This window comes from Populus alba, chromosome 6 (genome assembly GCF_005239225.2).
Source record: "Populus alba chromosome 6, ASM523922v2, whole genome shotgun sequence".
NCBI lineage: Eukaryota > Viridiplantae > Streptophyta > Magnoliopsida > Malpighiales > Salicaceae > Populus > Populus alba.
Genome location: NC_133289.1, coordinates 11,932,649 through 11,953,300, shown reverse-complemented (window position 1 = coordinate 11,953,300; position 20,652 = coordinate 11,932,649).

The window sequence follows — 20,652 nt, the reverse complement described above, 5'->3', positions numbered from 1 at the left end:
AGCCGTTTCATTTTGTTAAATGTAAAGGGATATTATATAAAAGAGCAAGAAGAGTTACTCTACTCCTTGACTCGAAATACTATTTATTAGAGTAGTATTATGATAAATTTGCCTACGTGCGGCATAAAACAATTGAATTAGGAGTTGGGGTCGAGACAATTTTATTAGCATGATACAATGTTACTTTTAATTCATATTGGTATTTTCTATTTTTAAAAATTTAAATTATGTAAATGCCCTCGGAACAAAAAAAAAAAAAAAAAAAGGGTACCTTACATAAAGGGGCTTTTATGTCTTTTTAATTTTTTTCTTTTAAAGTTACATTACTTAATTTCACCTCGATGCAAAATTAACAAAACAATTACCAGGGGTTTTTTGTCTTTTAATCATGATTTTTTTTTTGTTAAATTTCAACTTTACTTGGTAGAATTTTTATATTTTAATAATTTTTAAATACTAAAAAAACTTTGTTGATGTGCTCTATGCAAGCATCAACAGGCGGGTGGCTCTCATGTCTTTTTGGGAAGCACGTGAGAGATCATCATCTGGTTATCAAATATCGCCTTCCGCGGTAGCTTATAAAAGGCCTCAACGCCCCTTATGTGATAGAGCAACGTTGGCTACCATTTCCTTTTCTTCTTCTCTCCTTAAATTTTATGTCAACCCCTTCAAAACTTGAGACCAACCCCTTCCATTTCTTTTTTCTTAACATTTGATCTTTGTTCTTTTGATCATTATTTTTTTTATTTAAATAATCTATAAAATAATATAATTGTTTTTCAATTTCACTCCCTTTCACGTTTTAATCTTTCAAATTTGGTTTTCGTTCTTTTTTACTATTTTTATACTATTTTTGTTTTTAGATTATTTTGTAAATTGGATTTAAAAAAAAAAACTTCATCCTCATTTGGTTTATATTGGTTAGAAATGAAGTTTCTTGATTGAAACCGAAGTCCAAGATTTCACGGGTTACGAGTTTTAAAGATTCGACCAGATTTAAAAGGTTCGCTCAAGTTTGCTAAGTTTTTTTTATTTTTCTATATATAAGCAAATTCTTTTTCAGTTTTATCTTTTAGCCTTTATTCAATTGGAGACTGAGTTCCGTTCTTTTTACTTGCTTTTTTGTTGAATTTTTTCGTTGGTCTAAAAAATAATCCTAGTTATCTCTAATCTTTTTATTTATAGTTCTTGTTGGGTGTTTTTTTTGGCTAATTCTTTAAATTAATTTTGTTTTTTGCATTTCATCCTTTAATAATATGAATGATTTTTAAAACAACTTATAAGATTATAATTTTTTTCTATTTCATCCCCCTTTAGTTTTTTAATCTTTTGAATTTAGTTCTCATTCTTTTTTATTTCTACTTGTTTTATTTAAGATAAAGTTTTACATTTTTTTTTATATATAGTTTCATCCTCTTAAGTTTTTTTTCCTATCAAATTTTATCATCTTTCTTTTTATTACTGTTTTTTTTTTTTGGAAAATTTAATTTTTTTTTTTCAATTTTATCATTCAAAATTAGATTTGTTAGGAATTGAGCTTCTTAATTAATCCCATGTTTAGGATTTTACGGGCTGCGAGTTTTGGAGATTAACCTAGATTTGGGAGGTTCGCTCGAGTTTGCTTAGTTTTTTCTCCCTTATTTAAACTCATATTTTTTAGGTTTCACCCTTTAATATTTATTCAATTGGAGACTAGACTTTTTTTTTTTTTTTTACTTGCTTTTTGAAGGATGTTTCATTGATTTTGAAAATGACCAAGGTTTTCTCTAGTCTTTTTATTTTCTTTGGATTTACTTGGGTTAAACAATATTAAATTGGTTAAAAATCCAGCTTCTTGATTTAGCAAGATCTATAATGTAATAGGTTGTGAGTTTAGGACCTTTCCCCAAGTTTAGAAAGTTCATCTAAGTTTTCTTGGTTTATTTTTTTGTATTATTAAGTTGATGTTTTTTTAATTTATATCACTAGCAATTAGACTTTATTTTTTCCTTTATTTGCCTTTTATAGAATGTTTTTGTGAATTTTCAAAATGACTAGGTTATTTTAAGTCTTTTTATTTGCTGTTTTTTTGTTCGGTTTACTTTGGAAAATTTTATAAGTTGATTTTTTCCTGATTTTATCCTCCAACACTAAATCGGTAAGTAATTAGTATTCTTGTTTGGTTCTAGCTTTCAAGGTTGAGAATTTTTAATACTAGGATTCATGATTTTCTCTAATTTCCTTTCAACATCTTGATCTTATAAATAGAGAATTTATACCTAATCAGCCATTCTATAAAGATAATCCCAAGAAGACAAAGGAAATTCAAAGGCAAATGAAAAATTGATGACAAAAGGGTGCATAAGAGAAAGCATGAGTCCATGTACAATTTTAGTGTTATTAGTATCAAAAAAAGATGAGTTTTTGAGGATGTATGTTGATTGTTGTACTAATAACAATATTTTGGTAAAGTATAGACACTCAATTTTTAGACTTGATGATATTTTAGATGGATTTCATGGGTCTTATATGTTTTATAAAATTGATTTGAAAAGTGGATATCATCAAATAAGAATGAAAAAGGGAGATGAATGAGAAACTGCTTTTAAAACTAAATATCATTTGTATAAGTGGTTAATTATGCCCTTTGAACTTACTAATACACTTAGTATTTTTATAGTTGTGAATATGTTTTTTAAGATGAAATATTTTATATCTTGTCATAAAATCAATAATGTAACCAACATCGCGAATTTATTATTTAGGGAGATAGTTCAGCTTTATAGGGTACCTAGGAGCATTATATCAGACCATGATATTAAAATTTTTAGCTATTTTTGGAAGGTTTATGGGGAAAATTAGGGATAAAATTATTATTTTCTACTACTTGTCATTAATAAATATATGATCTCAAGCTAAAATAGTTAATATGATTTAACTACATTATTAAGAATTACCATTCAAAAGAATTTAAAAAATTAGAAAAGATTGTCTGTCATTTATTAAATTTGCATATAATATGAGTGTGCATTCTACTACTAATTATTTTTATATTGAAAATGTTCATGGCTTTGATCATTTGACTCATTTAGATTTGTTTCATTTTACATATTAATAAAAGAGTTAGTCTTAATGCCAATAAAAAACATAAATAGTAAAAACATTTCATATTATCGATATTATCTATTAAGTAGCGTTCGAATTGTAAGTTGAAATATTTATCTATTAAGTAGCATCTGAAAAATAGAGTCTGCTTGTTGAACCATACCCTCCAAGGCTACTTAATAAATGATAAAAATATTAAATTGAGTTCGTAAAAATTGAAGTGGTTTGAGGGTGACAAAATTTTTATTAATTAATATACTAGAGATCATGTATTAAATGATATTATTATGCACTTATCGATATCCAAAGAACATGTCCAATATTCAACCATACTATCTTAGGTCAATTGATAATTAATAGAAACAATTAATTCACCAATCAAGAATTAATTAATACTGTTATATGATAACTGGCATCTGAAAGACTGATTATAATATAATATCATTTTATCTTGGGTCAATTAACAACTAATAGAAGCAATTAATACAGGGACATTTTTATTACTATTTATGTTACTGTATTTAATTTATTTATTTTTATCCTTTTTACTTTATTATTTATTTTAAATTCTTTTAATTTTTAATCAACATCCAAAAAACAAGACCTAATATTAAATCATACTATATTGGGTTTATTAATTAATTATCATTCTTTATTATGTTTCTTATTTTTTTTTATGGAAAATCCAACCTCCTAGTTTAAACCCACAAGCAATTCTACTGTTATTTAAATACTTCAATTCAATTTAATCTTGAAGTTCATGGCTTTTGAAAAACGAACATCAAATAAAATGCAATCAAACAACATTAATAATTTCTAATTTTATTCATATTCATATTTATATTATTTTAACCATGCTCTCAAAACTAAAGCTTATATAAAATCAACAATTTTTCGACGTAATAGATCATTTATTTTTATTCTTTTTTTATATTATAATTATTACTTTCTTAAAGAAATTACCAAAACATTTAACATGCCCATAATTCTAGAAATTACAATAAGGAACATAACCAATCAAACATTGGCACATAAATTTTTCAATATCTTTCAAAAAAAAAAAACTCTAAATAAAATCATATTAAATCAAACAGAATGCTCAATTAACATTAAAAAAAAAAGGTTCCAAAGCCTAATTTCAATCAATCAACAATCCAAAATTCAAACAAATCCTTTGATCTGATGCTGCTCACGGTGGCTAGCCTTGGCTGACGGTTGGTGAGGAGCTGCTAATCTATTGCTACTTATGATGGCTGGCCTTGCTGATGAAGGATCTTCTGCTCACAGTAGAGTTGCTATGGAGGTTGTATTTTTATTCAAAGAGAGATTTTATTTTTCTCCAGCCATGCTTAGTCACAAGTCTCTTGTTTTGTTTTTGGGCAAGGGTTATGTTTTTTGTGTTTAATTTCTAGAGAGAGTTTGCTTTTGTGAGGAGTTTTTTTTTTTTTTTTTTTTTTATTTCTCCTAATGTGTGGTGTGTCTTTTGATATTTAGGGGGCGTTTGTTTGCCCGAAAAATAATTTTTTGAAAATAATTTTTTTTTAAATTTTTCTGTGTTTTTTGTTATAGAAAAGTTGGTTAATGGGAAAAAAAATACTTTCTAGTCAAAAACAAATTTAGCTTGGTTTCTATAAAAAATGTTTCCTTTCATTTTGGATGAAAAACATTTTCTAAAAGTTGTGAAAAATTTAGAAATATTATAATATTTTTTTATTATATCAAATTTGGCTCTCAAACTTTTGATTGATATATATTTTGTTTGAATCTTTTTTTTTTTAATCTCATCCCTTAAAATTCGATTTAATTTAATTTTTATATTAACTTTGGTCCTCATTTTTATGATTGTTATTTACTTTTCTCTTATCTATTTTTTAATTTAAATTTTTTATCTATCAAATTTGGTCCTCATTCTTTTGATTGTTACTTATTTTATTTGAAATAATTTATGAAAATTGTAATTATTATTATTTTAATTTCAACATCTTTTAATTTTTTTTTTATTTGTTAGATTTGATCTCCATTATTTTGATTATTATTTATTTTATTTTAGATAATTTATGAAATTAATTTTTTAAAAAAATTTTCATTCTCATTCTACTTTTTAATTTGTTAGATTTGTTCCTCATTATTTTCATAAACTTGAAAAAAATAAAACATTAATAAGCTATTTTTCATAATATAACCAAATACTAGAAAGTATTTTCCAACTTATTTTCCATAACACTACCAAACATCGAAAAATAATTTACTTTTCAAAGAACCACTTTCCAAAAAAAAAAACTACTTTCTAGCAAACAAATGAACCTCATATATTACTCTCAACTCTTCCACTTTCTAGACTCTTCTAGATATTTCCTATAATTTCTAGATGTCTCTATAGTGTTCTAGAGTGTTGTATTACCTTCTAAATCTCTCTATAATGTTATCTTACATTTTAGATTTCTCTAAGGTGTACCCCCTCATAAGTCAATTTTATTTTTCTTTATTTTCTTTGTAATTATTATTTTAAGATTGAATTAGTCCCTTTTTTTATTATTTCAAATTACATTTTCTTTGATTGATCTTTCCTTCTATTATTTTTTCTTCTTATAATTTTTATTTTTAAAAAAAAATATGTCAATACAACAACAATATGTGAAGTAGTAAAAAATTACAAAATAATCAGAAATTGGCCAAATCACATCAAATTTTTTTTTTGTGTGTGAATTCTGATATATTTTTTATTTTTTTAAATATATTAAAACCAAGATCAAAACTTAGTGATGGAAAAAATAATTAAAAAAAAAATGTTGTGGAACCACTTTTATGTTCAAAATGCTCCCATCAATACAAAAAAACGCTTATACTAAGAGTGTTTGAAAGTGTGGATAACAATTGCCTTTTTAAAATGTTTTTCATTCCAAGAACACATTAAAATTTAGTTTTTATCCCTACACTCTAGCTATTTTTAAATAATTTGATAGTATTGTATCAATATTAATTGAATGAAGTTTTATCTTTTGAAAATTATTGAATTTTTATTTACTACATCGAATATAAATTCAGTAGAATATTAATTAATTATTTAAAAAAATCAAAACACCACAAGTATAAATAAAAGGTATATAAATCTAAACTCACTATGAATATTTTCACTATAAATGGAGATCCTTTGGACACAAAAAGTGAGTCTGTCAAATTGACAAATTATGAAAAGAAGTCGTCCCAAAAGACGACCTTTCGTATTTGCTTTTTAACTATAATACTTGCATATTCAAGTCTTGAAATTTCCTCATTCACGGCTTCCTTCTCATTCAAAAGTTGTAATCAAGTGCTCATTGAATTGTCCTTTTCCTCACCCAATCTCCCGTTATTATCAACCAACCTCCCATCTATTATTTAAGAGCTTATGTATTTTTGTATTTAAAAAATATTTAAAAAAAATTAAAATATTTTATATTTTTCTTTACGTTAAATTAATTATTTTTTTAGTGTTATGATATATTAAAAATAAATTTTAAAAAATTATTATTTTAATATGTTTTACAAACAAATATTATCTGGTAGATTTATTATTTATAATTAATCAATTTATACAGTAAATTAAGAATATATCCCTTTCCGAATAATCTCAAGAGCGTACTTCTTACACTGGTATGATGATTTTTTTTTTTTTTTAAATAATAATAAATGGGTGCTAACCCTAAGGTATAAAGCCAGAAAATCAAGGAATGGACCAAACCTTTTCACACACATATGTATTATAATTTCTCATATATGCATTATTATTTGGTTCATAATATTGAGATCCAAAAAATCTTAAATTACATTAAAAAAAAAAAAACAAGAAGCTATAAGATACATGAACATTAAACATAACCTATCCTTTTCCTAATAAATATATTGAGATGTTTTTTTGTTACGAGACAAGCAAGTTAAATTTCTTGACTTTCTGCATTTATATTTTAGAGCCAGTATTTAAAAAAGTTTATTAAGTTCTTTTAAATGCATTAAATTCTTAAAAATGTTTAGAGAAAGAATTTAATCTTAAGTAATGAATAAATTATTTCATAACACCTCTTTTTTTTTTTTTTTTTAATTAATGTGGGTATCCCGGTCAGTTTGAGTGCATTTCGACTAGTTTTATGGGCCCTGAAATTAACGACCATGTAAGTTTCCAGTGACTATTATATTAACAACTACTAGACTTGAACTTGAAATTACATAGAAAGCAAATTTTTTAATCCTAAACTCTTATTACTAGTACATCTAGAAATATTGATACCATTTGTTCTTGAATAAAAAAGTAAAGGCTAGTTATAAAACAACAATATCAGTGATACGTTTTCCCACAAAGAAGTTAATCGACATCAACTCCAGTACAAGCCTACTATATACGAGGCTACCTATTATTTTGATATGTTTCCTCACAAGGAAGTGAACAATCTATATGAATTCCAATTACAAGCCTGTTATACTTGCGTGCACTTAATATGCTGATCATTATAGCTGTAAAATCATAATTATTAGACAATTATCTCAATTAAAAAATTAAATAGTTGTATAAATCTTGTAAATCAAAGTTTTTAAATATATATTAGACTAATATGCAAAGATATTTAGTTTATCATTACAAAAGCATGCTAACTAAAATATTTCCAATAAAAATCTAGAGTTTACACACGTTTAAAACTATAAATATATAAAAACATAACGAATGACAAACATGTTTTCAACAAAAAAAAAAATAATAGAATTGTAGCATGCATACTAAACATATAATTCAAACTTGAAATTAATAGTAATTTAAAGTTCTAGCATTTATCGTAGTAATAAAAAAAACATCTATGTTTAAATTAATGCGAAGGAGGATACTTACTTGATAAAGCATTTAAAGTAATGAGACTTTGTTGTTATTAAGAATGAATCATTTGTTTTTGAGGTTTTATTACTCCTCATTTGTACAACTAGAATGTTTACAATATGTCTCCTAAGATTCCAACAACTCTACTTTAGTTTATATGCACTTCTAAACAATATATTTAAACAAAAAAAATATAACACTCAAATATCTCTCAATAAGAAGAACCTAATCTCTAGATTTGGGGGGAAACTAAAGCTTAAAATCAAAAGAAAACACTAAAATATGATGTGAGAAAGAGTATGTAAAAATTTGAAAAATTCTAGTTGGAAACTCTTCCTTTACCATCACCCTTTTTATAGTGAATTATAGATCTAGTGATACATGTTTATTTAGAGGATTTCTATAACACAGTTGCTCCGCCTAGTGTGAAGATATATCCACTTGTGAATTTCAAATCCTTAGTATCAGATATCCAATTAGCTTCACTATACTCTTCTAGTATTACTAGGTAACCAATATAGTATAGCTCATCATCTATGGTGTTCCTCAAATACTTGATTACCCTTTTTATTGCCTTACAATGATCTAACTTGTAAATCTATTCAATTTACTTACTGAGTAAGCAATAGCAGGTTTTGTGCAATTCATAACGTACTTTAGACTTTCAATTATTCAAGAATATTCCAATTAATTTATTTCATTACCTTTATTATTGGACAAATGTACACTTATATCAATTGGTGTTTTGACAATGTTATACTACCTTTAAAAAAATTCTCGAGAATTTTCTCAACATAATTAGATTAGGACCATACCAATCCATTAGATATCTTAAATTTTTTTTTTCTAGTATGACATCCGCAACACCTAAGTCTTTTATGTCAAACTTGTTAGTTAATATTTTTTTAGTATATTTGATCATGTGATCATTACTGTCTAAATTAGCTTATCTTCCATATAGAGTGACATATAATGACATAAATTTTATATATGTTTTTCACATAAACACATTTATCAACTTTGTTGATTTTAAATTCATTTGACAACATAACATTGTCAAAGTTTTCATGTTATTATTTAAGTGCTTGTTTGAAACCATATAATAATTTGACAAGCTTAAATTTTATTATTCATTGACAACAAACCCATCGTGTTGTTCCATGTAAACCTCATCTTCAAAGTCATAATTTGAGAAAGTCATTTCTACATTGAGTTGATGTATTTCAAGTTTGTTAATAGTTGCAATGACTATTAGTGTTTGTATAGAGTTTATTATTGACACACGTGAATATGTTAAAATAGTTCACACCTTCTTGTTATATAAATTCTTTAACAACAACTCAAGCTTTACATTTATTAATAGTGCCATCAAATTTCATTTTTCTTTTAAAGATCCATTTATGGTCTAATGATTTGCTTTCAGGAGGAAGATCCATTAGTTCTCATGTATGATTATTCATAATGGATATAACTTATTAATGATTGCCTCCTAATAGGAAGCTTCCAAACAAGACATTACCTTAAAGTAGGTTTGAGGTTGATTTTATAACATGTAGAAAAATTAGGATAAAATGTTTTTAGTCATTTTTTTTTCCTTTTACTCTTTATAAGTTCAATCTCATCATCTTCTAATTGATGATGATTACTTATGTTAGCCTCAACTATTCTTTTATGTGAATAATTTTCTCATCCTTTTTTTCATAGAAACACATCCTCAAATAAAGTTGTATTTCTTGATTCTATAATAATATTAAGATGAATGTCCTCAATACTTAACTTGTGTACAAGAAATTGATATACACTACTATTGTATGCATGTCCAATAAGTATACAATCCATATTTTTAGTTCTTATCTTGACTTTTTTTATGATCATGTATTTGCTACCTTTGTAAGATACTCCTATATTTTGAGGTATTTGTAGGAAAGTCTTTCACCTTTCCATAATTTATATGGTGTCTTTTTCAACTTTTTATGGGATACTTTATTAAATATGTAATTGGTAGTTAGAATTGTCTCCCCTCACAAGTTTCAAGGTGTTTATGAACTTATCAATATGGTATTCATCATTTTCTTTTAATGTTTGGTTCTTACATTCTATAATGACATTTTATTATGATGAATAAGAAGTAGTAGTTTGGTAGATAATATCATTTTAGGAACATAATTTACCAAATGGTGTTTTGTATTCTCCACCTCCATCACTTCTTACTCTTTTTATCTTTTTGTTAATTGATTTTCAACTTCATTGTTGTATTGTTTAAACAATTCAAGAATTTTATCTTTGCCTTTAAACAAATAGGCATAACAATATTTTATGCAATCATCTATAAAAGTAATATAATATTTTTTTTTTCACCTCTAGTTTGCACAAACTTTAAAACACCAATATCTGAGTGAATTAAGTCTAGAAGTTCACTACTTCTTTAAATTATTTTAAAAAAAAAGGTATTTTGAATTTTGATTCTACACAATTTCACACATGATTTTTCTCAAAAATAATATATACTTAGTATTTATTCATGGTTTATTAACCTTTGCATAAAATTATAATTTACATAACCTAACCTACCATGCCACACATCACAAGACGAAAAACATATAAAAAGAAAAGACAATCTTATTATTGTTCTCAATATTGGCTATAAATATGTTTAAATACATTCATTTTAAAGAAGCCATCAAGAAGATATCGTTTTTCTATAAATATGTTATTCTTAAAAAGTATAAACATATTACTCTTAAAACCATTTTTTCTTAAAAATAATGAAACACTAAGTTCTTTCTATTGTCAACAACATGCAATATATTTTTAAGGGCGAGAAGTTTTCTAAAGGTCATCTTTAGTGTGACCTCTTCAACACCCAGTACCTTGAAGGTTAATGAGTTTCTCATCTATAGGTTTTTCCATCCATTTTTTATAGATAAAAAACATCATCTTCTCAGCGCATACATGTCTTGTTGCACCAATGTCAATCCACCATTACTCAAGATTGTTGATAAGGTTGACTTAAAAAACAACATAAAACAAGTTCATTTGTGAAACTTCATTAGTTAGATAATCAACTTCGGTGACATTGGTTTGAACAATCCTTTTCATAGGGTTTCCTTGTCTACCCTTATTTCTGCAATCTTTATCTAGATGCCTAATCTTGTTATAAATAAAGTATTTGTCATTAAAATTCTTAGCAATTCCTTTACCTTTTACAACAAGCTTTTTATTTTTATTTTTATGGTGGGACTTTACCATTTATTACACAATATTTTCTTTTAGGGCACCATAAGAGCTAGTTCATCTTTTTAATAACTTATTGTTCTTTTTTATCCTTGATCTTAAAATGATATCTTCAATTCCTATCTCTTAACGCTTATTCTTAAAATAGTTCTTGAAGTATTTTCAAGGTGATTATAATTTTTCAATGAATGTAGTCACTTGAAATGAAACACTTAGAGATATACCTTCAAAATGTATATCATGCAAGATGAATTGAGACTCTTGAACTTGATTTATTATGGTCCTTGAACATACCATTTTGAAATCTAAGAATTTACTCACTATGAATTTCTTCATATCGGTATCTTCAGCTTGTACTTTTTATCTAAAGCTTTTTGCACTTTTGATTGAACTATGCACATCATATATTATATCGTCCAGCAAATTAAGGATATAATTCTTGCACATAAAATCAATATGATTCCATGCATCCACATTAGCCATAGTAGTAGGGTTAGAATCATTTTCTGATGATTTCAACGCTTCTTTAATCAAGAACTTTGCCAAGTTCAAAATGATCAGATATAATAATATCTTTTTTTGTCACATCTTAAAGTTTAATTCATTAAACATTTCAGGTTTCTCACCATACACTACAGAAGGTGATGGTGGAATCCTCACTGTCAAAATAATACTTATCGAAATAATACTGGTTGGTACAACCAAATCTTGAGTAAAAGAAGTAAAAGACATGATATAATCTACAAAACACAATAGCTAATAATATTTATAAATAAATATGTTGGTTCCACAATAAAAAAGTTATAAAATAAAAAAATAATAATGAAGCAATTTTTTAAATAAAAATATTTAACCTACGTAAAATAAAATCCACAATCATTCATTTTCTTGGTTTACTATGTTAAGCCCTATTTTGTTCATTGAGATTTATTAAATTATCATTATTTCACTTAAGAATTATACCGTATATAAAAATAGAATTGTGTGAATACTACTTTCACAAAGTCAGTTCCTAGGAAAAACTAGAGGGATCATAAATGGTCCCGCTTCAAACTTAATTCTTTTTTGACATAATTTTTTGACCTTATCTATTCATCATATAAGCTTTCTACATATATGAACAGAACCAACCAGATAACTTTGATGTCAATATTATAGAGTACAAGTAAGATAACATAAACTATTATAAACAAATCAATGATTCACTTGTTGAAAAATATAAACCAATAAGATATATAATATACATCAAACCATTCAAATATCATACAAAATAATTTTAGAAGATAAATTATAACTTTAAAATAAAGATATATAGCAACCTTCTAAAATTAAATAAAATGGAAAAAAAATCATAACATACCATAAGATTATAGATTAAAACATATAGAAATAAAATTAAATCTATATGTGAGAATATATCAAACTAAAGAAAATTAAATTATAACTCAAATCTTAAAGATGCTAAAAATATTTTTCACAATTATTATTATTATCCCATGAGATAAACTAGCTAAATTCTAATATAAAAAAATGTTAAAACCTTAAGATTGTGAATCAAAGTTTGTAAATATATACTAGACTAATGAGCAAAAACATTTAATTTATCATCACAAAAGCATGCTAAATAAAAGCTATCCAACAAAAACTTGGAGTTTATACATGTTTAAAACTATAAGCATGTTAAAACATAAACTAATAGAAAACATGCTTTCAATACAAAAAAATAATAATAGAATTTTAGCATGCATGTTAAGCATATAATCAAACTTGCAATTGATATTAATTCAAAGTTCTAGCATACATACTAGTAATTAAAAAAGAAATATTTATTTTTAAATTAAAACAAATAAGGATATTTACTTGTTGAAGCATTTAAAAGTAATGAGACTTGTTGTTGTCAATGATGAATTCTTTATTCCTTAAGACTTTATTATGTCTCTTATGATGTCAACATCATCACCTTAGTTTAGATACACTTATAAATAAGGTTTTTGAACAAAAAAAAATATAAAATTCAAAATATCTCTTAACAAGATAATTTAAGCTCTAGATTTTGGAGGAAATGAAAGTTTAAAATGAAAAGAAAACACTAACTATGACATAAAAAAAGAGTATGTGAAAATCTTAAATATTCTAGTTGGAAACTCTTCATTCACCCCATTTTATAATGAACTTTGAAAGTTAAAAATTTAAAGAATTAATGCTTACTATTATTAGTATTTTTATTAGGCATCATAAATCAATAATTAAATGTAAAAAAAAAATTCTTTAAGTAGGAAAACCAATTGTTTTCTTAGATTAATTTATCATTCACACATAATTTATTTAAATCATGTTAATAAAATTTTTTTTTCAATAAACCAAATAATTAATAAGAATTAATTCTCACTATTATTAGTTTTTTTATTAGGAATCTTAAATTAATAATTAAATCTAAAATAAACAAAGGGTTCTTTAAGTAGAAAAACCAATTATTTTTCTAAATTAATTCATCATTCACACATAATTTATTTAAATCATGTTAATTAAAATAAATTTTCAATAAATTGAACAATATCAACATCTTCTTATTACCTAGTCTCCTAGATATATATATCCACACAAAAAAATTTAACTATAGCTGGGTCAATTTTGTAAGACTAAAATAAAAAAATATCCATAATTCTTTTTTCTCCACATATCAAAATTGTCATTAAGATCATGTGTTAGGAACTATCATGGCTAGTGATCAAACGAGGAAATGTGACATGTAAAGGATAGATTCCTCGAGTTAGGAATTAAGCAAACACAAGCAAATTAGGAAAAGGGCCTCATCGTGGCCATAATGATTGTCCTAGACAGACCAAAATAAAAACAAGAAAAGGAAATATATATATATATATATATATATATATATATATATAATATATATATGGTCTCCATGCTTGTTCATGTGTATGTGTGTGTGTGTGTGTGTGTGAGAGAGAGAGAGAGAGAGAGAGAACATGCATGGAGACCAGAGGCAGCTGCCAAGCAAGCCATGGTGAAGAAGGTGCGAGGAGCCCTCAACCATGTGAAAAACTGCAGCTTTTGTCGGGCCAACCACCACCAACTCCGACCAAACTGTGGGGTTTTGGCTATTAAAATAATAATAATTGTTTTTATATAAAATCCCATTAAGTGGCTCTGGATTCTCCAGTTGGCCACTGGCACTTCTTCGTTCTGGCCCTTGTACGGAATACGGATATTTTCTTTTTCACAATTTGTTCTTCACACGTATTTTTTTTTTTTTTTAAGTATTGTCATGGTCGTGCCATCCTCCTGAATTGACAATATGTGTAGCAAAATAAAATGCGAACCAGTGGTCTCAGATTCTGTGTTATGACCATTGTCTATGCTGGTAAAAAAATAAATCTACTTGTGTATCTCTGCTGTTTCTTTTTTCCACTCTATTTTTCGAAGAAAAAGGGAAAAAAAAGAAATAAAAAAAACGATGGCAAAGCGATACTCGGCTAAATTCAATCAGATAGAGGTGAGTATATGGACATTTTCCCTCTATTATAGAAATGATGATAGAGATGAGTTAAGAATTATTTTTTTTTTTAATCCAAATAAAAATGAATAGAATATAATAAAACATATTGTTCGCTATGTATTGTATGGTCCCCGATATATATATTGCTAAATTATCATTTTTTTTATATATAATTTTTTTATTTAAAGAAAAAGAGAATTTGACACGCACTGATACATTATTTTGTTTTGTTTTATTTTATTGTTTTTTTTATTTATTATTATTTGTGCTTAAGAAAACTGAGAATTTTACGTGCTTCATCATATTAACACGCCAAGTGTGATTTTTTATTTTATTATTATTTTTTAAAAATATATATTTCTTATTAATTTGTGGGCTTAAAGAAATGAGAATTTGTTCCTTGTAGCTTTACTTGTTGGGTTTCTCAAAAACATATACATGCAGTGAAAATGATAAATTTAATTTTTTTTTGAAAGTCTCAAAGATCTCGTTAGATAAATCTAGACTTGTTTTAGGATTTATGCGAAGATTATATAAGGATTAGATGTTCTTTTCAGCGTTAAATATTTGCTTCTAGATTGGGTTATTGCAAATCATAAGACATCCAAATAGGCAAATATTCAATTTCTAATGGTAATCTACATAAACCACTAGTGAAAAATCTTATAAATTCATTTAGGAGGGATTCCTATACCTTCGAGTTTTAGCTCTTTTCTTTTATATTTTAGGTATTTTTGTATTGTACTCTACTCCAGAAAATAAAAGGCATACCTTTATATTTATAAGGGAGCCTAAAATTTCTATAAATAATAAAATATTAATTTGTCTCTTAAATAATATCACATATATTATTATAAGCTAAATTTAAAAATTTATTCAATCAAGTCCTTACTTTATTGTTTTTAGATCTAGAATTGTAATCTCTTGTATTAATTACACTATAGTCCTTAATTTCTAAAATTTATTTACAATAAAGTCACACTTGATTAATCATCCCATTATAATTTATGACCAATAATTCTTGTGCGTGTGACCTATTAGGTTTCTTAATAAGTTGTTCCAAATATAAATCATAATTCTAAATAATATAAAGTTAAATAAATTAAACAATTTAATTTATTATCAATATAATAATTGATGTATATTTGAAGATCAAGTACAATGTCTAACAACCTTTTATGATCCCCTAAATATTTAAAAGTCATAAGTAGTTTGACTTAATCTCTTATTAACCAGTTTCTAAGTATAATTATTATCTCTTCATCATGAATGTTCTGATTTAGACATTGTAGTATAGAATATGTATGCTTTGTTAAATTATGATGGTTTTCAACATTATAATCATTGATTTTTTCGAATAAGATTTGAATTTTTTTTCAAAAACCCATTCAACCTTGGCCAAGAATCTCACAATCAATATTATTAGAGAATAAATATAATATATTTTTTTAATTCACCTAGAATAATGAATCCTCTCTTGATTACTTAAATATATTCATAAAGTTTATGTTACACCCAATATGTATATATTTGTTACTCTTGATTAGAATAATGTGTGATCAGGATCAAATCATAACACTCCTTATATAAGATAATTTAGTGATCTCAAATTTAAAGATCATTTACACAACTATCATGTGAGCTTTTCCATAAACATATGTAATCTCTCCATATGAATCTATCTTGTGGATCAGTTCAATGTACATGTCTTCTAATAAGCACCTGCATATGAATTCCAAATCTCTCATACATCAGTTTATGATAACAGTTGTTTTCTTTTTATAAAAGAAGAAACATAATTAATGTTTAGTCTTAATAGAATATTGACTAGGGATATATAGGAACAATATTTTTGATATAATAAGAATCTCATAATTATAACAACTTTATAATTTTCTATGCAAAACATTTTTGTTCCATGAACTTCATCTTTACTCTAAATTAATTCATTAATCAAATATTAGATTCATTAATCAAATATAATTGAATATTAAAGATATACAAAACCCTTATTAATAATAAATATATTTTACTTAGAATAAAATCAGTGCAACATTTAACCGAACTAATTAGATATAGAACATATTTACTAACATTACCATGTGTTCATGGTAATGTATGTTAGGGGTTCGATTAAAAAAAGGTACAAGATAAATCATACAAATTTAGTTAAAGAATAACCCATCAATAATCTATAAGTACATATAAAACCAAATCAATACATGATAGATTAACTCTAACATGGTATGGTAATGAAAAGCCTAGACATGTGGGCGGGCCTTCAAGCCCATGCATGAGAGTAGGTTTCCAAGCCAACCCTTGTGCACCTGAGCTTGATTTTATTTTATTTTTTAATATTTTAAAGGGGCGGTTGACCGCTCTTATTTTTTATGAAACAAAAATACATAAGTGACATGTCAACTGCGAGCCTAGATTTCAACCATCCAGTTATGGCTAGAAAATCAAGGTAGTGTTTTTTTTGTCCAAAAAAACTTAATTTTAAGTCATTTCAACCTAAAATACATCTCACTAATATCTTTGGAACACTCTTAAACCAATCCATGAACTAAAAATACCCAAAAAGGTCTAAAAATACAAAATCAAACCAAGCTAGATTTATCTGCCTCGACTTAGAAATGTTTTTTTTTTTTAGGAAATCTTGAGGTTTAAAACAATTATCATCTAACCCTTTTCATCTCATGAAATCTATAGACACCAAAAAATTATATTTTGATGGTCGAAAATGGCTTGAACAAAAATCTTCTCTTTCATCACCGGAATCCTGCAATTCCCCTCTCTCCTCTCTTTCTAGGGACTGAAAAACACTATAAATAAATTTTTGTGCAAAAAAATATTTTTGTGAAATTTAAATGGACCTAAATTGTATAATTTGTTATTTTTTAAAATTTGAGGATCTAAGTGTGTTTTTAAAAAAACTTTCTGGTATGATGCTATCCATATTTTGACTCCCTTTTTATTTTGATCTATTTCCTTTCAATTCCATTATTGCATAAGAAATAAAAGTAATTGGTCTTCAATTAGGATTAAATTATCTAAAAAAAATTGAAGGGCCAAAATGAATTGTTGAAAAATACACAGAATAATCATAGTGTTTTGTAAGTGTTTGAAACAATATTAACTCAACCATATTTAGCCCATTTGTTTTTTTTTTTAGTTAATTAGTTTGTTTACTATCAATTTGTCAATTAATTTCGTACGTATTACAAATTTATTAATTATGCTAATGTCAAAAGAAACAAATTATATATTTCAATTCAAAAAGCTGAAGAAAATTTTCAGTAACAGAAGATCATCGTTTTCATTTTTGGATTGTTTTCTTATTTTTCTAGTTTTCCCTTTTCAATAAAAAAAAATTGAAAAGCATATATTTAGTTATTGAGAATGGAGAAAAAACATTTCCACAAAATAATAAAGAAATATTTAAATATTATAATTATTTTTAATGAGAATCTAAAAACCATGATTTATAGTAGTCATATTAGTATTTTCTATTTGTGATACTCCAATTATAAAATAATAATTTTATTTCATTCAAATTAAAAAAATATCATGAAAATATTATAATTTTAATTAAAAAAAATTTCTAATATTATTGAAAAAGATGATGAATCTAACTAAATTTAAAAATATATATAAAAAAGTAATGTAAATGGTTTTTCTGCTTTTATATAAAATAAAAACTTATATTATTTATTATTGTAGTTTTTATTTTAGAAAATAGTGAAAACTTATAAAGAAAAGGGCTGAAGAATCTCAAAAAATATTTTTTTCCAAACTCGGTAAGATTTTAAAAAGCTAAATATTTTAAAAATAAATATTACATTTGAATCAGTAATTAAGTTCCAGTTTTTTTTCTTAATTGTCTTTTAGAAAATTAAAGCATTATTTTTTTCTTAAACTCTTAAATTTAATTTCCAGTGAGGTTTTATAACAGGGTTTTATATTATTTTTAGAGCATATTTTCTTAAATAAAAATTATTTAAATAAAAGTCATTTAAAGTAGAAACTTTAATAAGTTCACTTCTATTTTATGCTTTTAATTTTTTAAATTTAATTAGAAAATATAATAATAAATCATAACCATGTAAAAGAACCATTTCATTTGAAAATTTAAGGTGATGATGATGGGTAAGGCAAGAATATAATTTTTACATTATTCAATAAACAATTTTAATAATAATGATAATTAAAAATCATAGGAGGAAAGGGTACCTGTGATAGGAAAAGACCCTAGCTACTTAATAGATTTCTGCCATGAATAACACAAGAGAGAAGCTGCTATGGTAGAGAGTTGAAGTGTTATTTTTTAATTTTCAAGGATTAAGCGGAATGCTAAAATTAATTAAGCCAGTGCTAAAGTTAAAATTCTTTAAAATTCTTTTTACATCTTTAAAATTCTTCACTCTTTTTCTATAAGAATGGTATTCTGCTTTTATTTAAAGATAAGATAAGGTAAACTTCTTTAATTTTCCTCATGTATTTGCTTAAGAAGACACGGCACAGTGGGGGTAGATGCCACTCTTATCACTAACTCACTTATATATTTATATTCGATTCTTTCAAAGAATAATTCTGGAAATTAAATGAGGGAACCAATTACCTAAATACACCAAAAAAAACTTGGAAAAGTGTTTTTTTTTTATTTTTTTTTTATTTTTAATTAGATAAGTTTTTTTATATATTAATTTTTTTTTTATTTTTAATTTCATTCCTAGGTATTTTTTTATTGAATATCCAAATTCGGTTTTCAGGTTGGCCAAATCAACTAAATCATAACAGAATAATTTTTACAAAATTTAATTTTAAATCTGAGTTAAATAAGAAATTGAATCATGAGATTTTATCTATTAATTTTATTATTTTTTTTTTATCGTTAGTCAACTGAATCTTTATCAAATTAAATTTTATATATTTTAATTTAAAATTTAAAATAAAATAAAAATACCCCAATATTAACTTAGTAGATTGAGTTTATTATTATTACTAACTAGACTTTTTAAAAAATTATTCAGACCAGAACATAGCCTGATTCTAATTTACTGGGAATCTTAAATTGGGCTAAATCGAAGATATTTATTAATTGATGCCAGCATTTTTTTTTAATAGATTGAGAACAACGTAAAAAGAATTCCTAGGGATGACGAAAGACTTCATCAATGGAATTACAACACCTCCACGCCCAGTAAAGTAGACAAGACACGTTAATAAAAAAAAAAGTAGACAAGACATAACTAAGCACACTGGGTATATGTCCCCAATATATATATTGTCGTTTCCGACTAAAATGAGCTAAGCTTCTCATGAAAGTTTGAAAATGTCGGCCATCACTTAGATTATGTGAACAGCTGGTAATATTTTTATGAGCTCAAATTTGTCCATCTTCTTTTCAAATCCATTAGTTTTTTTTTTTTTCCTTAAAAAAAAAATTATGTATAAAACTATGGTTTGAATGGACAATTTTTTAATCCATTACTCCATCTATCTACGGATCCTAAACTCGACGTCTGCAATGATATCTCCCACTGATAAAAATAAAAATAAAAAATAAAAACAAAAAAGGGATCCATTGCATATTGGTAAACCATGACAAGTACGAGATCGATCCATTGATGACACCAGCAAGATAGAAAGCAAAATTCGGTAAGGGATTTTCAGAATTTAAGGCATGGAAGGAAGCAGAATGATTCGAGGATTTTCCAAATTAATATTCCGTTACATGTGGCGCTTTTGACATGCAAAATAGAATCATCCATGTTTGGCATTGCACATGGCTTAAAAAGGTGTTCGAGAAAATGATGGTACAGAAAAGGAGGAGGGAGACAACTGAGGAATAAAACTCATTTTGCGGTGTCCTTTTTGCTAGTTAATGAACGTTAAGGTCTCTAATTAATCTAGCTAATCATGGGGTTTATTCCCCCCACTAATTAAACAACCTCAAACGCTTTTAGGGGTTGTG